Here is a 22,098-nt window from a genome sequence, read left to right as displayed (position 1 = left end):
AGGCTGCTCAGTCTTGATTCTACCTTTGACCGCCCTACACTCCGTGTCATAATCTCACTCTTGCGGGTTCTGTTCACCCTTTGTCACTGTTTTCCCATTTTTCTCTTCCTCCTTTTTTCACACTTCTCTGCCTTTCTCTCTTGCTCTGGGTTAAGTCTGAGGATGAAAAATGAGTGCCACTGCCCACCACTGGAAAAAGTTAAGTGCTGGCATTGTGCAATAGAAAGAAACAAATTGACAAACCTTATGTTGTTCAAGTGGACCAGGGGCCGTATTACAAATGATCACTGTTTGCGCCCAGCGCACCTTTCAAAAAGGCGCAAACAGTGATAATGCACCCCCTTATAGTGTATGCGCTGTCCTGAGGGCAGCGCATCATGTGAAAACACGGAGCAGCCGCTCCCGGTTTTCACAGGGGATTAGAGATCCCCTTTGCAGGTGGGTGCAGTCAGTGACTGCCCCTGTCTGCAAGGGGATGTCTGGGGGTCCATGGGACCCCTTTACCCCCTGCAGAGGGCTGCTGTCAGAAGGCGCACAGGCAGTGTGCCACCTTTTAAATGGCGCACTCCCAGGGCGCCTCCAGAGGGCTTCTTTGACTCTGTGCCCGCAACTGTAATATGACAAGGGTGCAGAGTCAAAGGACAGCCCTCATTTGCATATGGCATGCCCCTATGCAAATGGGGAAATACCCTCTGTTGATAGTGCAGGCGCTTTAAGTGCGCTATTGCTCAGCGCCAGGACACCCTAGGGTAGCAGTGCGCTTTATAAGTTTAATAACATAACATTGGTATGATAGAAGGGGACACACAAGCGTCTGCATCCCTTTCTTTAATGCCGAAGTGCCCCAGGGGCGCGCAGGCGCAAACTCCTGTTTGTCCCCGGGACACCATCTGCAATACAGCTTGTTAGACACATTTTATAGACAAGAGTGAAGAGGAGCATTTATTTTAGAAATGCTTATTTGCTTATTTATTTTTGTGGTACATATACTATCAGAGTGAGTGGGAAAAGTGTGGTTCGGGCCTGGGCAGCTTCTGCTGAGCCCAGAATGGAAGAGAGAAGTAGAAGAAGGAAGGGCTGTGAGAGGCACGAGGCAGCTGCCAGGTGCACAGCCCTCATGCCATTAAGTTCTCAGGGCTTGTGGTTAGACGAGGACATTGCGGTTTGAGGAAGAAATCTCTAGGGGCAGGCCCTGGCACTCCCGTCAACATGGATGGGAGGGGTTGGAGGGGAAGAGGAGAGGACCGGTCTTGGTTTAGATTTCTAGGGGAATATTATCAAGGGAGTTTTATCTCCGCTTTTTTGGCTTTAAAAGCCAAGAAAGCGGAGATAAAATTATCTCCCTATTACCTAGCTGTTGCTAACACCAGTTAGCGACAGCTACTAGGAGATAGCGACCATCTTGGGCCCCACTTTGCATGTCAGTGATATTTATCACTAATGACATGCAAAGTGGGCGCGCCAAGATGTTAGCGACTGAAAACAGTCGCTAACATCGCTATCTCCTATTACCAACTTTTGGAGATATTCGCGCTAAGCGCGAATATCTCCAAAAGCTAACACCTGCCCTGAGCAGTTCTTAGCCATGTTATCCAATGGGAGGTGGATAACATGGCTAAGAGCATTAGCTCGGTAATGCATGAATATCGCTGACTTTTCAGCGATATTCATGCATTGCGGCGATTTTTATCGCATTTGCGATAGACCTTGGTAATACCAAGGTTTATTTGCGGTAAAAATTGCAGCAGCTCAGCTGTAAATTTTTGTCTCTAACCAAGCAATAGCGATAACTATCGCTATTGCTTGGTAATATGCCCCCTAGAGTGCTAGGCCTCACCGAGACTGCCTGAGTGTTAACACTCATTAGGTCCAGGTGGCCTAGATCGCACGAGGCCCGTGTTCGTGCTTCGCAGGCTCCAGGTAAAAAGGACACACAATGGAGGATACCTGAGGACCAGTGGCGTAAAGAAACATGACCTCCCCCTCTCGCCCTCTCCCCCGCAAGGGTCATGGATGTTTCCCCGCTCCAGACGAAGTCAAGAGCTCTGGAGCCAGAGTATTGTGCTGAGGGGGCCCCCTGCAACTCACCCTCCGACCACGAGGGCTCCGGGGTCGTGTGTTACGCCACTGCTGAGAACAAACTTCTGAGTGCAGATAGGCATTGTGCGGGAAGGGGGCTGAGCAAGCACCGGACCCTCCATGTCAACCCTCTTCTAAACCCTGTCACAACACACGCACACACCTACCCACTTGCGCAACCTAAAATAAATACGATACTTAAACAGAATATTCAAAGACTAAGGAAACGATTATAAGGCCCTCCTCAACTGGATTAATAATTTCCTTTAAATATAAACCATCTGCTTTACTTACGGGGTATAACTGCTTCGTTTGAAGAACATTTTAAAATATTGATTTAAAAGAATATCGCGAGAACATTATTTGTTGAAACACTTTCAAATGCTCTTCGCCATGAAAAACCCAACCAACGGCGAGGACAACTGGATGTGTCTTGCCTCTAATTCACCTGATGTCAATAGGACCCGAACCACCAAGGTTGGCTCCTAGCCCCGCCCCCATCTAAACCCACAAATCAATAATTGACGACCAGAGCTGTGGGTAAAAAAGGCCATGTTTATTACAAACCATCACACAAACATGACAATATATAAATAATACAATTCGATATGATATGGATTTATAAAATTCAACCGCTAAACAATATTTACAGTTAAGTTGATCATAAAATCATAATCCATCGGCAAGTCTGACAGAACTCAATTTATATACACGAAGAATGATGTTGTCTATCGCTCCAGCACTAAGGGGCCTTCTGGCTCGGATCCCCCAACCAACTGAGAACCACGCAAGGCGCAATCCACCTAAGTCCTTGAGTGGTGAGCCCCTGCCATCTGGTCCTTGTCCGCCACCTGAGGGGACCACCTCTCCACCACCAGGCTGCCCATTGGGGCTCATAGGGAATAACCAGGGGCGGATGCCCCATGCCCTAGTTTGTAAACTGGCGCCCTTGCCCCCAGCCGGTGTCTCCATTCTCTCTGGGGTGAGCATACCGTATCTCCCCCTCTGTGTAGCCCTAGGGAGTATGCAGGAGGACTCCCCTTAAAAAAGTAATGCAATTTATGTGGCCTCCTTACCGCCAGCAGGGCGACCAGGGCAGACCGCTCTTCACCTTTCCCACCACGAGCCCACCCCTGAACCATTAGGTTCCCATCAATCTTCAGGCTCAGATCCATGTCGGATTCAAATGCAGGGGTTCATCAGTCTGGGTCCCAGCTATACATGTGCCCACCGTTGCAGTCAACCATAAGATCCCATGCCCCAATATGTGGGTGTACCACCAAGTAGGCCCCTGCCGAGGCTAACGCAAGGCCCTACCTGCCTTCCAGGCAATTGGCCGAAACATAACAGGGCATCTGACATAAGTACTGGCCCTTAATTTTGTCCTGGTACTATGGGACCACTCTATCTTGGAAACGTCCTATCCCAATATGAGTAAACCCAGACAGAGCTCCCTCGAGGCCCGGTGACCAAGTCCAAATGTATCATTACCTCTGTAAATGTAGGATAAGCCAACTCAGGGAACTGCAGTCTCCAATGGCACATGGCGTCTTCCACCAGCTGCTAATGTGTGGGATCTGAGGGTCACCCATGTCACTCACCCGAGGGAGACCTTCTCACCGCCCCCAGCTTCAACTCGCGCTGCTGCTGCCAAAGTTCAAATACGGGCCCAACGCACGGGCAAGCGACCCGGCATCTACACCGCTTTGGTAGACATATTATCTCAATCTTGCCCGGTGAATTATCCAGCATGCTGTGCAGGTTGCAGCCCCAATTCTGATTAGAGTGACCAACTACCTCGATCCCCCACCTGGTGAAATAGTCCAGCATGTGATATGCACTAACTATGTACAAGTCGCAATCTTCCATACTTCACCAGGCTTGCCTCTATTGACGGACACGGACCCAAGGAATGGTGCGCAAAGAATTTTATTGCTCGTCACCTGTCGCCATTACGCGTTTCGGCTCGCCTGAGCCTTGATCACATGTACAAGTCTGCACCTGATAATCGATGGGCATGTACGCCCCCGTGAGCATCAACCAGCTGCCATGGACCCCACTGGGATTCCCGCAGCCGTTTCCCAATGCTTCTTGCCCTGCAGGAACTGGAAGGGAAGGGACAAGAAAGAAGAAAGGGGCGAGAGAGCAAGGAAACTCTGTCTGCCATCTCCTCTCCTGCCGCGTTACTCCTCCACTCCATATTCACAGAGTCCCCCGCATACTGGGGCTGGTGCCGCAAGGTAGAGAGGGCGAGGGCCTGGGAAAGTTACCTAAATAGGCCCCCGCCCACTCCTCCCCCTTGTTGTAGCCTGCTCCGGCCGTAAATGACGTCATGACGTCGCCCTGGAAGTAATTCATCCTGTAGTCAAGCCCAATCTTTCAATTAGGAACCACGAGGGCGTGGCCGGGTTCCCGGGGGGCCTTGTCTTAATGGCACGCTTCCTTATAGTCCACACTCTTCCACAAAGGAAGGCCACGCAACTTGGCAAGACGTTCAGATAAGAAACTTGAAGGGTTACTCATTTTCAGAATTAGAGATTAGCAGGGGAGTGCCTATTGTTAATTTGTGTCGGTGTTTCCCGGTACTTATTTCCTAAACAACGGCAGCTGTTATTGAATTACACCACATAGGTCACCGAAATAATTGTCAGATGTGGGACTACAATGACGAGAAGTCCGGTTCCCTAAGAGAGAAGGTGCTGCTGAGCGGCTATGCCAGCAGCCTGTCTGGCAGGCAGCATTTTTAGACTGACCATGAGCAGCGCCCCCTCCAAGCATCAAGACTAGCTCAGCTTGTGTGCCCACGACCAAGCCGAGTCAAAAAGTAAATCATTTCACACAGCCTAATCCTAGTCACTAAACTACACAATGTGGCAACCGCCCCTAAAAAATGGGCTGCAAATGGACTGGGCAGCACTGGTGCAGGACACAGTTTATGAAGATTGAAAGGCAGTGTTGTAGCTGCAACAACTCCAAGTGCAGGTATAGTTTTAATATTATGCCCTGGTGTTTCCACTGCCAGAACTAGTATGAGGTGCCCTTAAGCTAATGGTTATGTGGCCTTTCTAGTGGCAAATTCACCTCAAATCCAAAAAACACAAGCAGACTGCCTCGTCACCAGGTGGAAAGAGTGTGCACCGTACTGAAACCCACCCAACTTGCACCCCCTCAGGGTCACCTTCATAATTCATCTGAACAGGTACACCATCCAGGGGGAGTCAAAGTTTGCAACAGACAGCAAGAAAGGACTGGATCAACTTTAGAACTCTATCTCCAATGCTATGAAGAGGCCATTGTGACAAGCTTGCTCTCTGCAAAACGAACAAATAAATAAATACATAAATATCAGCAGCCACCCCAAGGGGTCTATCCAGACACAGATCAATATACCAGGCCACATCACTACCCTTAAACTGGTGTCCAGCATCACCCACGCCTCCTCTTACTGAGAAGACTTGTGTGGATGAATCTAAATCCCTGCTACCCACTTCACCCCAAAAGGAGCCCCTTATCTACAACTGTTTGATTACCCCCATTCCTCCAGGAACTGCTGCCTTAGTCGTTCCAAAGGAAACAAAAAAGATCAGAGTGTATTCAAAATGAAAATTTGCAGTGTTGAAAAGTGGCCTTGCAAAGACTTGGCAACGCCCTAGCCTCTCCAATCATGCCATTTCCGCCTGGTCAGGATTGCTTTCCGTGTACAGGAATGACATACTTTAGGTCGAGGCTACCGTCGCACTGCGAAGCAGTGGGCAGAGTCGAAGATTTTATGACTTCAACAGTGGGGCTTTAACCTGCCTCTCTCTTCCATTGGCTAGCTCCATAAATGGAGGCTAGCCATTGGAAGAGATGTGTGTCAATTAGTGTTTCTCCCCGGCTTCAGCAGATTCGTGGGCATTTTTGTCTTTTTTTTAAGCCCCGTCCCTTTTTTACGTCATGTAGAGGTGAGCCCATTGTGGGTGTTTCCTTTTTTTTTCCAGGGCTGTTTTTCCGTCAGTCTGTGCCAGCTCGGTCCCGGCCCAGGTCCCCTCTGAAGCCGCTCCCACACCCCATTGTACTGCTCTATGGGCCCATTTCAAATATCTTTGCCCAGCTGACTTCCCGCACCGTGACCGTACTTTGGACTCTTCTGCCAATGGCTGTCTAATGTTACTTGCTTCCAACGGAGTCAAGCAAAAAAAACAAACGTGCTTCGTCACGCCTAAGAGGAATATTAACCACAACATACAGAATGAGCCGCGGAGCCTCCAGAAACGGACACAATGTGCCCAATCCGGCCGTGTGCGTGTCTGAGGGTGTTCCCGGGCCCCACTTCTGCTTGATCTTCAGACACAAGTGGATTATTCTATATTGTTGGCAACAGAGCCGGTGATCCCCGACCCTCTCCCCTTACCCCCAGCACGGATTGGAGCAGAGGAGCTGAGGTGGTGGCCGGGCCCTACCGGGTCTCATTAATGTGCTCTTAAAATGTGATTGTAGCGTCTTTCTTTTTTTGGGGGGTTGGGCATCTGTAAGTATCAAATGTCCCACAACCACGCGTTTTAATGAAAGTGTATTAAGAGTTGGCAGCAGCAGCCAGGCGCGGAGAACAGCAGCCCGGACAGTGACTGGAGCTGCTGAGCTGAGACCCTCCCGGCCATGGCTTCACCCTGAGTCCGTGCTGCTTCCTGTGCCTGACACCAGCAGTGCCTCATCCGTGCTACCCCAGCCCGCTCCCGCATCTTTAAGATCATCCTCATTAGAGTTCCTCCGTTTTCACACATCATTTTATTGTCACGCAACTTTGCATTAAAAGATGTTAAATCAACTAGGGAAGCGTTTGCCGATCGTCGCTAAATTATTTACTACACACGCTTGTGCATTTATAATGTATGTATGCGTGCATGTCTATGTTTTCGTGGCCCAAGTGCTTCAGCTTCCTGTAACTGGATTCTTTTTTTCAGAAAACCTGGACTGAAACAGGCTGCATTCCTCAAACTCTTTCGAATTCGCAACACGCTCACAATGAATAAATACAACCGTGAGTGCTGCGTCGCGGGAGCAGCCGCCCTTGCAGTCTAGGGCCACGGCTCGAGCTCTGGTAGCCCTAGCCCTGCTAGTGTAATATGCGCGTGCCAAGACTGCACTCTTTAACACCGAGACAAGGGTCTGCTCCATCTCTTCATCTTTCATGCCCTTTTCCCCCACACAACTAAATCCATTTAAGAAAAAATGATAAAAAGTGATTGGATGTTCCCTAGCTCATTCTCCTCCCAGCTCTCCTGGGATCACAGTACTTTACAGAAAATGCACTGATTGGTAAACTTTAAGGCTCACCTATCCCTTCCATTTTCTAAATAAGAGCTGTGGCAGCACTGCAGCAGTGGGACAAAGATTAAGCAGCCAAAAGGCGAGGGGCAGATGGGATGGGTGAACGATTCTTGCTCAGCATTTTAACCCACCCACACCCCCCCCTCCCGATGAGTCAGAATGTGACTCCCATACTCGAGGCGAGCCCGTGTTGGTCTTGAGCAGATTTGGGGGCGATTTTCTCTATTTTTTAAGCCCCGCCCCTTTTCTAGCATCAGACATCAAAGGCTCAAAGGCTGCTGCTCCCACCCCCCCCCCAAGCAATACCGAGAGCTTGTCTCACCAGGCAGTCGCCGCTCACGTCCCACATCAGTGTTAGTTTGCACATGCTTTATCCGAATGGCTCTGTTTGTTTGTGCGACTTGGAATGCTTCAAGCGCGGGAATTGTGCCGCACAGTTTCATAATATTAGCCTTATCTGTTTTGTTCAATGAAAGTCATTATTTTACCTGCTTTAAAAAGTCACTGCTGTCTCGTTGAAAGCATAGCGCCCCGGTGCATCGATTTGCACAACCCATTGCAAGCCTGTCCCATTGGTAAAAGCAGGAGTTTTCCTATCAAACCTGGAAAAACTTTACCGACTTTTGTCTGCACTGTCGCTATTAAAGTGTAATAGTTCTTGTCTGCTCTTTTTAAAATGTTAATAATAGCCTAGCAACTTTACCAGAAAAACCGAGTACGTGTAAACTTAGTGCCAATATCGGCCCGTACCCGCTTACACACAACCCCCCCATCCCACAATAACGGACACCACACAAATTGATGGAGAAATGTTGTTGCAGTTTATTAGCATCTACATTATGCCAACATGTTGGGTTAACTTACGGGCGATCCAGAGCAGGCCGCCCCTCGCGACCCGCCCACCTGACCGAGCTATAACCCCCGCGGTGTTAAACCTTAGGAGCGTTATCAGTTTGGGGGGGGGAAGGTCTAACCCCTACCCCCGGCGAACCTCTCGTTCGCCCATTTACTCAACCCCCCCCCCCTCGGGGGGCAGAGCGTTGGCAACCCCCGGTTGCTCAGGTACACAACCGCCCGAAGGACTAACGGGGCGCCGTCAGTCCCCCAGGATCCTTTTACCGTGGATCTCCCTGGGGGATATATCGCTCACGCACCCTTCTGGTGCTCCTGTAGAGGGTACCCTTCTGTACCTTCCTGTATTGGATCGCCCTGTAACTCCGCCTGCAACACAAAAACAATTCATTAGTAGTAGCCCCCCCCCACCCCGATCTGCCCGAGAGCAGGGTAAGCGGATGGGAGGGAAAAAGAAACGCCGGGCAGTCCGGGTCCGCGCTGCGAGATTCTCCCGATGTGGGGGGGCGAGGGTCTACACGCTGCTGCCAGGAACAAAAGAGGACGCCAGACCCTCGCCCTACGGGCTATATAGCCCTCCCCCCTGACAGGAAATGACTTCACGTGTGGGGAATGTCAGGTTGACCACTGGCTGACCACCGAGTCAGCCAACCACTAGACCGCTGAGGGTCCGTGCCATCCTATGGCACTAAGGATGGCCGCCCTCGCAGGTAGCCACCTTTGGTGTCCCGGGGCAGCCTGTCATAGTGCCAATATCGGCCCGTACCCGCTTACACACAACCCCCCCATCCCACAATAACGGACACCACACAAATTGATGGAGAAATGTTGTTGCAGTTTATTAGCATCTACATTATGCCAACATGTTGGGTTAACTTACGGGCGATCCAGAGCAGGCCGCCCCTCGCGACCCGCCCACCTGACCGAGCTATAACCCCCCGCGGTGTTAAACCTTAGGAGCGTTATCAGTTTGGGGGGGGGAAGGTCTAACCCCTACCCCCGGCGAACCTCTCGTTCGCCCATTTACTCAACCCCCCCCCCTCGGGGGGCAGAGCGTTGGCAACCCCCGGTTGCTCAGGTACACAACCGCCCGAAGGACTAACGGGGCGCCGTCAGTCCCCCAGGATCCTTTTACCGTGGATCTCCCTGGGGGATATATCGCTCACGCACCCTTCTGGTGCTCCTGTAGAGGGTACCTTTCTGTACCTTCCTGTATTGGATCGCCCTGTAACTCCGCCAAGGCTCTGGGTGCGGCAGCCGCCGTCCGAGAGTCCCCCCAACCATTATCTTCCTTCTATTTACAACCCGCTGCCCCCATCACTTCAGATAGGTCCAGCAGGAAAATGGCTATCCCTACTTCTGATAGATGGACGCCATCCTCATCAAAACAACCCATACATTTGGTGTGCAAGAAACCGTGCCTTATGAAGCCGAATCCCCTCTGCTCTGTGAATTTGCGCATGGCACTGTTCACTCATCTGCGGGAAGTTTCGACGACCCCCCCTGATTTAGCGCCCTTCCAATGCAGACTAGGCGTGATCTCAGACCACCCTACTCGCACGGCCCCAACAGATTGCTCAAATCGCTCAGCGCGCCCCTCATTAACTGCAGCAGGGCCCTGCGCTCCAAGGAGACCAATTCCTTGCCTCCCAAATGCACAATTAGCAAGTCTGGTGGAGATTCACCCCCGTCCAATAGTTGCTGAAATACGCGCTGCACGCTACCCCAATGCAAGTCGGGCGACACTATCCACCTGATTTTTGTTGTTGCCAAAACCATGCTTCCATTTTCCGCTATCGGCCCACCGGGCTACCCTTTGGATTCTCCATTTCCTGCCACCCAGACCGATTTACCTAGCAAATAAAAGATGCAGATGTGTAAAACACCCCGCCAACCAGTCTAGTGTCACCCGCTCATGAGCGTATGTACCGTTTGTAACAGCTGGACTACCAGCGCCCCACCTGCTTTATATTCGCCCCTGGCAGCCCTGCCTGAAAAGCTGTTCTCGCAGCCCTATCCTAAATGAATGGGTACAAACCTTTTCCCCTGTCTGTTGTAGCCAGCCAATTCTAAGCAAGCGTCCATGACGCGCCGCAGCTGGTACTTGGTCAGGGGGGTTTCATCTGCATGAATGAGCAGGTAACCTTCCCCCGGCGGGCGCCACACAAGATACGCTCCCACCAGTCGTACGGGGCAATACCTGGCGATTCCCAACTTGTTCAGCACTATTACCTTGCCTACACCTCCTTGGTCTGTCTGTTTTAGATTGCCTCAACATTATATAGGTCGCCGTGGGATCAGACTGGGGGAGGTATGTGTGGCTAATGCAGGCCCAAAATTCTGAGCAAATAGACAATGCATCAACAAAATGGCAATTAGACGGAGAATCGCAAACTGGCCATGCTGTGGTCCCACTAAATGAATGTCTTGGCGTGGGCCAGGAAGTATGAGTTATCTGTGTGGTTCATGCAGGCCCATCTAAAATGTAGTGCTAACCATCTATTCAGGTGAAGCGCTGCACATTGCCTGGAAAAGGCTGCTACGCCATAGCCTCCCTAAATTCTTACAAAAGGAGCACTACACTCCCAACAGCCCATCTGTTGACATGGTCGATGCCGCTTAGTGCACACGCTTAAGAGGCCACAAAATCTGTAACATCATACACAGATGCCTGTACGGTACCAGCCCCAAATACTTACGAGCGAAATTTGTACCTTACTGCCCTAGACGCGCACTCCGCTCTAGTAACCATCTGCTGCTACAAGTTCCAAAAATAAGAAGAGCTAGGCAGGGAGGTCGAGCCCTGTCCTACAAAGGACCCTTACTTTGGAACTCCCTGCCCACTGAACTGAAACAGATTAGCAATTTAGTGTTGTTCAGGAAAAAATTGAAAACGTACCTTTTTACTAGGCCATAATACCTATCCCCCCCTAGCATTTCACCACTGCAGTAAGCTGTCCTAAAACTGCTAGCAACAGCGCAGAGATATCCCTTCGGGAATTGACTCAGGCGCTTTACAAGCATATAAATAAATAAATAAAATAAATAAAGCTTTCTCGCATAGTCCCTCATGAACTGGCCACCATTTTTCAGAGCTACACGGATTCCACCTGAACACCATATAACTACTGTCTCTGATCGAACGCTCACCAGAGCACCTAACCGAGGGCTCTCGACCCCGTGTAAACCCTTGCCGTTCAATAGACTATTGTTGCTACTTGCTCACCTCTGGGCCCTACCAGCAACTCTTGCCAAGAGAAATGCAGGTCCTCCAGTCGAGACATAACCCTATCTGACCAGAAACATGCCAGCAAGAGTCGAATTATACTGGGCCCCAGAAATCACAACACGCTATTTTCAACGGCAAAGGCCGCCCATGGTCTTGACTTACTCAGTGCCTGTTGTAGTGGACATATCCGAAAGCCCAGCAGTGCTACTTAGCGAGCATTAAGGGATGGTGCATTGTACCAGCAACCCCCACCCTGGCTCAAAAGCCGTTATCTTGTTGTAGAAAGTAGCATCGGCGGGCCGTCTCCACCATGAAGAAGTCCAGCCTAAACTTTCTCGCCTAGCTGGGTTAGACATTTACCAGTATGACCAGTGAGTACCCCGTGACCAAGCGGCGAGGAGATTAGCAAGGGCACCCCCCTTTCCTTTTGACGGAGGTGACTTGCTATGACAGGAAGCATAACATAGTTATACTTTAGTGAGTACCGGTGTATTATTGTACATCCAGTGAACAGGGTACCAAATGTTTGCTCAAAACCCAGCATAGCTTCATAGACAATTCCACCAGTTACACTATTAAAGTGATGCCCTCCTGCAAGCCCTGTCAGGGAATACCTAAACCTAGTCTGTCCGTCCTTGTGCATGAGATCACAAGCCAATGTATCCCTGAGTATAACCTTACGTCCATGTCAGAGGCACTAAACCCCAATACTTAAGTGCAACAAGCACACCCTTTTATTCCCAAACTTTAAGGCCTTGACTGTATACTACGGGTGGAGCCTGTGTACTTGTTCCCATTGTCATGCAATTGGAAAACAGTTACACTAAATCCTGGACGTGATGACCCAGAAACCCAATCACTGGACCCCAGTGTATTGTTCCTTAGATCGTGCTCCGCGCCCAGCAGGCCACCCAGCAAGGCAAGGGATTGACCATGAAGACGAAGCTGTGCGTTTCTGGAAGAGAGAGAGAAGATCCCTGAGAACCCCGTAACCAGCAATACAAGAAAGCGACCTGCTAACTCGCTCGCAGCTCCGGATCCCCTACTTGCGCACCAGGTCCTGTACAAAGAACATGTACTGCCCCAACACGGGAGATGCCTGCAAAACTGAACCTCCCACTGTCAGTTGGAAGAGGCACCCAATCATCCCATTACTAATAGTGAGCTGCTGCGAAAACGTATTGCAAACACGTAACCCGTCCCAGCATAAAGATGGCGCCAAGAAGCTGCCCTTTGCATGAGGAAGGAGGAAGACAAGCAAGCTTGCCCTAATAAAATGCGCAGTCAAGATGACAAATGCACATAGGAGTGAGAAAAAAAAAATTGTTCACCCCTTACTCGTCCCCTTACCATTTTACACAGAACACCTCACCCCAGGCCTCCAAAATGACCTCAACCAAATACAAACATGCCCTCTGAAAAAGAAAGGGGAACCAAACCTAAAGCTAGCGATAATCCCCTTGACTAAGGAAGTGTTTTACCCGTGTGTTCATGAGCTTGCGAGTCTGCCATATAGTGCAGACAAACCTTTTACCTGAGAATGGTATTATATGTAACATGCACATGATGCAAGTGCTCCTTCTTAACATGTATTTAGCTTCCAGTATTTGCACACGTGCCACCAAAGTCTACTGAACCTTTTGAACATGAGATTGACTGTCTTTTAAGCATAACAAAATTAATCTCTACCAGAAAAAAGCTTCTGAACTTGTATTCATGACACATTACGCTTGTAATGTACCTTTAGCTACCTGTGCTGGGCTCTTCTGAAATATACAACCGTTATTTTCCTCTTGAATACACTGATTGCTACCTCTTACAATGGGATTGCCTCAGTTACTAACAAGTATCACTAATGCCTGCGTAGCATAGGTTCATCTGAATGACTGTCTGCAAGACTGCAGTATATCACCCCTACTATGAAGTTACACTTTAAGAAACATGCCCACCTGACACTTTGCCCCCTGTAGTGCCCCGTATGCTACTTCTTAGTGATTGTTTGCAAAGTCATATTGATACCAGTAACCTGGAGTTTGCTAGTAACTGTTCCCTTCTAGTGCCCTCAAGACTCTGCTTAGTTCTTCATGATAGGCGCTACAACACCTTCTGTTAAGGTCCACGCTATCTAAAGGCAAACTTCAGAGTGCACCCCCGAGATAGAGAACTCTCTAATATCCCCCTATTAAATTAATTCAGACCTAGTCTGATAGTAACCTCTATGTTCCTAAACAATGGAAGTGCCTATCCAGCGTGTTCCAGGTTAGAGTCTGCCCTATACCGAATGCGCTCTTCGCTGAGTTAGGCACTCTATTTCGACCCGCACACATCACTTCCCACTCGGCACACTCTGATTGCCACCTATTACCTAGCGGTACAATATGCGTTTTGTTATTCCATTGTAACATGCACACCTCACTTAACACCTGTGACATACTCAGAGCCCCCTCCAAACATTGTATATGTATCCGGGAGTAGTACACGTGCCACCATAGTCTGCGGAAACTTAAGTACCTGACGTTGGCTGCCTGTCAAGCATTACAGAAATACCTCTATGTGATCATAGACAACTATTGCTACTTCCAGTGTGGCCTAAACATAAACGCCATGGCATCCAAGTACCTCGCAAGGTACTCAATTAACTCTATAATACTCGGTGATATGGGACTCTACTTTGGGATAATACAATTTTATAGGATACACGAGCGGCATCCATTTGCGCGCTAGCTCTGCATGCTTGTCCAAAACAGAAGGACACCAGAGTCTATCGTCCAAAGACTTTAATGGTGAGACATGTTAACGAATTCTTAATGTGGCGTACCCCTGAGCGCATACTCAGTTGATGAACTGTAGTACGGCAAAAGGAAAAATCCGGGATAAAGGTTCCCTACAATCCTCCTTCGCGCTACCGCAGTAAAAGCAACATCCCCGAACGAGGCCCTAGGCTAGCTGGCAATGCCGTGCGAGTGCAGCTTAAAGACAGACCGTGACCGGAGGGATGTCATTCGAGTCGCCCTGTAAGCGGTGGCATAGCCAGTGCAACCTGCCCCGCCGAGCTGCGGGCAATGAATCAGGCAACCAGCTGACAGTGGCACACATGTGCACGAACCTGAGGGAAAAGCACTTCTGGCCACCATGCCACGAGGAGAGGAAGGAAAACCGATCTGGCCAGCAGTACAGAGCCCCAACCTGGTACTCACCAATTACCAAAGCCGAGCCAAACATACATATGCTGCAATAATATTCCGAGCCCCTAAAATGGCCACCCCCGCCGCCGTGGGTCGGACCATAAAACAAGGTGCCCCTGAAAATGGCCGCACTGGGCGCCATTATCAATTTGCGCCAGGCAATGGAGCCTCTAAAATGGCCGCCCTTGCACGTGTGGCCCCCAGTCGGTAAGCGAACACGAAGAAGGCTTTAAACAGGACCAAAACGAAAGTTTTCGACTTGTAGGTTGCCTTGACAGAGCAAAAGCAGCAGACGGTGTAACCTCACTACACCTGCATGAAGCCAGGGCTCTCCTGGAAAGACAGCCCCTGAAATGGCCGCCCCGCCGCCATACACCGCATGGGTCGGACCACATGAATAAGATGCCCCCAGAAAAAGGCCATTACCCATGTGCGACCAAGAAAACAACAACCACCGCAAGCACCATCCCACAGTCGGTCACAGGCAGATAAAATGAAGGTTCAGCGTTGGGCCACACCAAGGTCGCGCACTTCCCCAGGGCCTGGACTCACCCGACTGAGGTGCAGGACAGCTGGCCCCGAACATAAGCGCCAGGAACGCAAGGGAAAGAAACTACTTGCTACGCAGCCTGGCTCAAGCGCTGGCGCCCGATGCCCAATCGACCTACAAGCCGAGAACGCTTATAGCAAATCTGCATCATCGTAATTCCAACATGCCAGCGCCCAGATAAATAAAAGAAGCATTCCCCGCCTCCAACATGCCCAGCTAGATACACGGAGGGGGAGGACCCACTGCAGTGCCCAGCCCCTAAACGCCGAAACTCAGACAAGAGACCACAAAGTATATATAAACATGCCCCAAGCACAGTGAAGGAAAGAAATCTGTGGAAACGCACCTAGCGTGCACATAGTGAATTCCTCCCCCCAAGTGTCCTACAAGCGCAGATTTCACCGCACAAACCCAAGTAGCGAAAAGTTCCCCGTGAGCTCCATCCGTAAAACTATCGGAGTGCGGGAGAAAATAGTGTAAGACACTCACGACAGGCGGGTAACTAAGACACGAATAACGAGAGAAATAAAGTGCGGAAAGAAGACATGGGCTCTGTACCTAATCTGGGCCATGGGTTGAATCACGAGACCGAAGTAATGTTCCCAGTGGGTGTACGCACCTGGGGACCCTAGGTGCTGGCTTGGCATGCCCAGTCACGGGGAAACACCAGATGTCCAGCAATACCTGCTCGCCCGCGCTGGTGTAAAGACACCCAGATGCGCAGCTCCCTAACCTGGAAAGAAACCCTCCGAGCTATCCTGCCAGCAAGCCAAAACAAAGGAGGAGAAGACGGGCACAGTCCTGTGTTTTCTTTTGCACTGGCAACATGCTCAGCCAATGCTTTTAAATATCTTCCAAAAAGGACCAACACACCGCGCCATTAGCACCGATGCGACCCCAAAACGGCGAGGCCGTACTGGGCGCTATACAGATGCAAATTACATCATACAACAACAGGGCTTAACGTAATACAATTTAACGCAGAGCAGGATGGCACAGTATAATGTAACACATTATTACAATTTCATAATGTAAGATCACATAATGTATAATCACATACGGTAAACTCGAAGAGTTGCAGAATCCAACGTGGCAGAGTGACAGTGTGTTAAAAAACCCCTGTGCTCTACAAAATGAACTCTGGCGTGTAGGAAGGCAAAACAGATACTGCGCCACCCCGTTGGGGCCTTCCTGCCCCCCCCCCCCCCCCCATTAATGCACCTCCACGAGCAAACAGCAACAAAACGAACACCCACATATCCCGTAAATATGTTGCTGTAGTCTCACTGTCTGTCGTCCCACTTAAAAGAAACGGTGGAGATCCCTTATTCTACACGTACAATGGAATATACATCGCCCCATAACAGAGTGCTCCGTCCGCTAAATCGAAGTCTTACCGGCACCCCTACACACTAATGCTGCGAGAACACGAACAATAAGGAGAAATCTACTCCGCAAACCGCAGTCCCGTTATCGCCCCCACACCGGGCATCCGGAGCAATTACAGCACACAAAACGACCCGCGCCTCTCTGTCCACCCCGCTCCTTCGCATCGGGTTCGCCGTGCCCCTACAGCCCTGGCAAAGCCACCCCAGACTGTACCGCAAGGAACAAAAGCACCCTCAACCCTGACTCACCTAATAACCCCGACGGACAAAGCGGCACCACGACCCCCAGCGAAAGAGGACAACGCGTCCAGAACACGCCGGGCAGTCCGGGTCCGCGCTGCGAGATTCTCCCGATGTGGGGGGGCGAGGGTCTACACGCTGCTGCCAGGAACAAAAGAGGACGCCAGACCCTCGCCCTACGGGCTATATAGCCCTCCCCCCTGACAGGAAATGACTTCACGTGTGGGGAATGTCAGGTTGACCACTGGCTGACCACCGAGTCAGCCAACCACTAGACCGCTGAGGGTCCGTGCCATCCTATGGCACTAAGGATGGCCGCCCTCGCAGGTAGCCACCTTTGGTGTCCCGGGGCAGCCTGTCAATGTGGCAGTACTACGAGCCAGCTACCCACTCTCCATGTCCAGCACTGTCTTGACCCCTCCCCCCACCCACCACCTCCCTGCACCGACGGTGTGCTGCACTGTGCATTCCCATCATCTCACCCCCGCTGCAGTTTAGCCCCCCCCATGAGTCAGAAAGTGAATCCCATACTCGAGTCCGTGTTGCTCTGTTATCCTGTTAAGACATGTCTGCCTTCATCACCTGGTCTCATCTGTGCATTCCTGAATATACTGCCTTTAAATAACTCTTTTCGTCTGATCAGGGAGGCTAATGGATGAGTCTCTTTCGCATGGCTGGTCCTTTTGCAAGCAGGCAAAAATGGTCAGGAGAGCACAATCCTACAATGTGAATATGTACAAGACTAATACAGTATAAAGTCTAGGCAACAGCAAATCCAAGTAAAGTCAGCAACTTCTCATATGGTACAGGACAAATGGATGAATAAAGTTCATATTTTGTGTCATCTTTTCCTTTATTGATTCTTAAAAGTGATTTTCCAATTGATAAAACGACAGCTGACACGTGTTTCGTCCGTACTATGAATTAGTACGAGGACTTTTTCAAGGCTAATGAAGTAGACTAATGCGACATATGTGTTGTCAATTCATGTAGAAGATACAGTAAACTTGAGGCACCAAAAAAACAATCACAGTCCAAGTTGCCCGATTGGGTGGATCGCAAAATGTACAGCTGGATGAGTATCAAATGGGGTTTCTCACCATGGGTTCTAATATGTAAACACTATGGAGTTATCCAAATGGGACCCACATAAATGATAACCACAATAAATGGCAAGGTGAGACCAATCAAACTGGACTCAGTAGTTAGTTAAGTATTTTCCACATTCGGGCAAAAAGATAATAAATAGAGCAAAGTAAACTACAGCACGCGTCCTGGTCAAATCATCTCAATGAAAGTAACGGTAGCCCAATCATGGGTCGCAATATATCTTTAAGGTGTATTGTAACACCAACGTACTATAAGATCACCTCGATATTACATGAGGCGCACGAAAGGTCTGGCACCACTTGATACTGGCACTCTGTACGTACAGAGTGCGTGGATATATTGTGACCCATGATTGGGCTACCGTTACTTTCAGTGAGATGATTTGACCAGGACGCGTGCGGTAGTTTACTTTGCTCTATTTACCATCTTCTTGCCCGAATGTGGAAAATACTTAACTAACTACTGAGTCCAGTTTGATTGGTCTCACCTTGCCATTTATTGTGGTTATCATTTATGTGGGTCCCATTTGGATAACTCCATAGTGTTTACATATTAGAACCCATGGTGAGAAACCCCATTTGATACTCATCCAGTTGTACATTTTGCGATCCACCCAATCGGGCAACTTGGACTGTGATTGTTTTTTTGGAGCCTCAAGTTTACTGTATCTTCTACATGAATTGACAACACATGTGCCGCATTAGTCTACTTTATTAGCCTTGAAAAAGTCCTCGTACTAATTCATAGTACAGACGAAACACGTGTCGGCTGTCGTTTTATCAATTGGAAAATCACTTTTAAGAATCAATAAAGGAAAAGATGACACAAAATATGAACTTTATTCATCCATTTGTCCTGTACCATATGAGAAGTTGCTGACTTTACTTGGATTTGCTGTTGCCTAGACTTTATACTGTATTAGTCTTGTACATATTCACATTGTAGGATTGTGCTCTCCTGACCATTTTTGCCTATAAGTATATTTGTCAATCCTTTGGCTCGACGAGTTATGTTCCTTACTGGTAGTGGGGGATATTGGTCCATGTAGCACTCCGTCTTTGATATTTAGAAAGATCCTATTGACTGTCCAGTACTGTTTCTTATCTCACTAATATCAGTGTATGTGCGGTTTTTTCCAATTATTTGGAAACACCACTACCGATCTTTGTATATCCTGTTGCAAGCAGTAAACAAGATCAGAGAACTCTTTTGAACGTATGCAAATCGTAACTGTGTGAGCAATTCAAACTCATTTGTGCAAAGTAATGTAATGGACTTATTGGAGAGTTAGAGAAACATGCTCACAAGTTACATGTTGATGCAAATCATCTGAGTAAATAAACAATAGAATGGTGCCGTTTGCATCCTTGACTTGATCTGGTTTTTATTTTCATTTTGCTATGATTCTCACAAAGGCTAAGGTCTGCCTACTTTAGTAATAAGTGCTATACACTAACTGAATTGTACCTAGACAATATCCTGTATCTGCTTTGCCACACAATGCAAACACTGTCATGTATATAATATGATTTATTGTTGTTTACTCCCTGCAGCGCAGTGTTCTATCGGTATGACGTCACATTTTGTTGTCTAGGTATGACTTTCCAAAACGCTCCGCGTTTTCCGCTGCTCATTGCAGACTAATTAGGCTAAATCAGGTGCTTCAAGTAGTATTTCCCATATTAGGCGAATGTGTCCACTTCTGTGGCAGTGAATGAATGGGTGAATGCAGGGCTTTGAGTGGGATGAAAAAACTGGAGGGTCTCTCAAAGGGGCGTGGCCAGCGTAATTAAGAGCGTGGCTTAGCATAGTGGACGCCCGACTTGTATTTTGCTGTTTGTCATTGCATCTAGATACATGATACAAGAAGTCAGGACTATTGGCTTTGTCTATCGTTGTTAGTTGCATGTGGCACCACAACGTGTGTGTGTGAGGCTCTGTGTGTGTGTGTGGGTGCAAATGTAATAGGTCTCACATTTGCGAGAGATTATGTTATTGGCATTGTAAATGACAATGCCATTTATTTATCTGTTTTCAAAACCAACACATAAATAAAAAATGTGTCATTTACAATGCCAATAGCTCTAACTTTTGCAAAGGCAAGACCGTTGCATTGTAAATGCTTGTTTTCTCTGTTTTCTAGACCAAGCTCGCTGAATGTCTACGATTTGAAATGAGACAGAGCATCAGCGATCAAATCCTTTCTTCCCTTGCAAGAAATGCACAGAGAATGTGATGTTCAACTTCTGAGAGAGTAAGATCAGCACCATAATCAGTCATAGTACATTGGGGCAGAGCCCCTTTTCGGTACTAATACCACACAGCAGCCATCAGCCAAGAGAACAATATTGCTGCTTACCAAATATTCACCCCAGTTAACAACACCAAAATTGTAAATTGTTTCAGGAAGCTGATGTGGCCAGGCGGTCCTGACTCTCTTTAATTAGGGCATTTCCTGATGTACTATATCCAGGTGCACTAAAATTGTGCGGCAGACGAGGACCAAATTCTGCGGCAGGGTTAACTAAATTATGCAGCAGAAAAAGCCAAATTATGCAGCATATTGCGGCACATTTTGTGATAGTATTTCTTCATTATTTTGTCATTTTATACTTGGTAACACTGTCTGGAAAAAGAAATCACCTTTGTAATACCAATTTAACACCTAAATACAGCAATAAGCTACTGAAAGATGACTATTCAACCTTTGCGCATGGCATTTAAGAGCAGAGGATCCCGAGTTGCCATCTTTTTTTGTAACTTTTTGATCTGTTTGAGATACATTTTTTTCTGGTTAAAATCTGCAGATTATGCAGCCGATGATGGATTATGTAGCAAATACAGCAAATCCATAACTATGTGAAAATCGCTGCGGCCGCAGAATCACATAATTCCAGTGGCCCTGACTGTATCTTTCCTAAACTTGTGCCAAACCCAGTGCCAACTGCTGCATAGTGTAAAGTTCAAGGCCTGGTTAGACTCCTTCCCGCCTCTCCACAATGAAACACCATTCAACTCCAACATATACTCACCTGTGCCTTTCAGGTCCTCATTTGTGCGTCCTGTAATAGGATAAATGTACTTGCAATCAGACAAATAGTATATCCGTAATGTTTGTGATGGAGTAACCCGCCCACAAAACTCTAAATCGGGCCATTAGTGTTTAATGGTGTTTAGTTCAATATGGATGAAGAGAAGCTGAATCACTGACCTTTCACCCTTCTTTGGAGCCAGCAACACCACCAATCTCCTTTTCATTTCTTAAAGTAACCTTGTGGTCTAACTGCATTTGCTCACTCTGTGTTGGAATGGAAATTAAAATGCATCTAAATAATGCCCCACTCCATCCAAACTCCATTACAGTTTGCGGTGCCATTTCAAGAATGTACTAACTTTAGGAAGGACAGTTTAAGACACTTCTGTGCTCAAATGCCAGTCTGGAGAACAGCACTTTGAGGTAAAATCCCAGCAGCCTACTAATCTCTCGATAAATAGGCAGAAATCTGGAGGGCTTGGCCATAGACCCTTATCTGGTTGAGCATGAGTTCCCCTGCTTAACCAAGTTTCCTGGGGTCTCCCTTGCTCTTACCCCTGCATCTAAGTTGGCCTTGTTTCTCTAACCCTCAAAACATAGCTGCTCTGGCAGACCCTGGCAAATATCCCACCATACATTCATCAAAGGACTTCAACCCATCAGCACAGCACTCACACCAATCATGAACACATCCCTCTCATCAGCCACCTGCCCAGACACCTGTAAACCTGACACAGTGCCTCCCCGCTCAAGAAGCCCTGTGCTGACCCCTTAAGCTTGCCAACTACAGACCCATCTCCCTACTACCTTACACATCTAAAGTACTAGAGAACCTGATCAACAAATGCCTCACCATCCTTTTCAATAACCACCAACCGGTTTCAGACTTAACCATAGGAAACATGGAAACAGCCTTCATGGCCGCCACATACTATATTAGCATGATCCTGGATAGAGGAGAAATGGCTATTCTCACCCTTCTGGGCCTCTCTGTTGCATTTGACAGGGAATCCCACCCCATCCTCATTCGACGCCTGGACGAGATTGGAATCAAAGGACCTTCTCTCCACTGAATTGTCCTCTTCCTGACTAGAACAAACTTAGTCAGTGAACTTTGCCCC

This window comes from Lissotriton vulgaris, chromosome 7 (genome assembly GCF_964263255.1).
Source record: "Lissotriton vulgaris chromosome 7, aLisVul1.2, whole genome shotgun sequence".
Classification (NCBI taxonomy): domain Eukaryota; kingdom Metazoa; phylum Chordata; class Amphibia; order Caudata; family Salamandridae; genus Lissotriton; species Lissotriton vulgaris.
Note: the sequence above shows the minus strand (reverse complement) of the source record.